The following is a 1,136-nucleotide window of genomic DNA, read 5'->3' on the forward strand; positions in this document are numbered from 1 at the left end:
AATTAAAACTTTTACCTACCCAAATTTATCAAAGGCCACTTTCAGCCTAAGATGCTTTTTGAATATCCTAGAGATTCACCAAGAAACTGGGAGTATTTTCAGTTTTTAAATGTTGTTTTAATCTATGTTTTTAAAATGGTGAGCACTTCTAACTTTTGCTCATGTTAGAATTCTGGGTACTTGGCATTTATGGATATTAAGCCCCGGGATCACAGTTCCAAATCCATTTGTTAAGTATGACTGCTGAATCTGAGACAAATCGAAGCTGGTTTTCATGGCCTATCACTATCATCATTAATATCAGTAGGAAGTATGGACACCTAATATTTTTGAAAATCAAATCCTGGGATATGACAATTTTGGGGAACCCAGATGATAAAACGCTGGGAAAATATAAGCTATGATACAGAATAATCAGTATTAGAATACATACTTACTACAGGCAGTGTCTCCAGGGAGGTGTCAGTGTGTAGACCTACAGAAAAACACACCAAGACTGGGATTTTAAAAGGACACAAGGGAGCAGAAAATTGTTGAAATATAATAGTTGTTTTGAAATTTCCTCTAAGAGAGTAAGGTTTCAATACTCGATTGGCTCACTCTTAGTTCCCTCAAACTATTTTATGATCTGGGGGACCTCGAGATAGCTGTGGGACTATCAAATGCTGATTACCACTTGGGACTGGGGCCAAAGTTTATTATGTACAGACAGTAAATGTAACTAGACCTCAGTCATCATCGCAGCTGTCTTTTGTTCCCTAGAATTACAGTATACAAATTAAAGCTGGTAGGATTAGTAGTGATTCTATTTCCTACTGTCTTGTGATGCATGATTTAGTTCACTAATTCATTTATTTATTTAAACAGAACAATTTGAGTTTCTTGCTTAGCACTGCCTGATTCTGCTAAGTAATTCACAGGTCTTTATTTCTGCAGAGTACCTTATTCAAGGGAAGGAAACATGACATCTTACTTGTGTGCTGTGTACACATATAAAATATGAATGAGTGTTTACAGGAAGAGAAAAGGTAGTGGACATACACCTCAGAGATGCTAACTTATAATTTTTATCTCTATGGAAGAGACAAATAACTAGATAATGTGAAGAGGAAGTGAGGTTTTTTTTAGTAGGAGTG

This window comes from Apteryx rowi, unplaced genomic scaffold (genome assembly GCF_003343035.1).
Source record: "Apteryx rowi isolate R43461 unplaced genomic scaffold, aptRow1 scaffold_932, whole genome shotgun sequence".
NCBI lineage: Eukaryota > Metazoa > Chordata > Aves > Apterygiformes > Apterygidae > Apteryx > Apteryx rowi.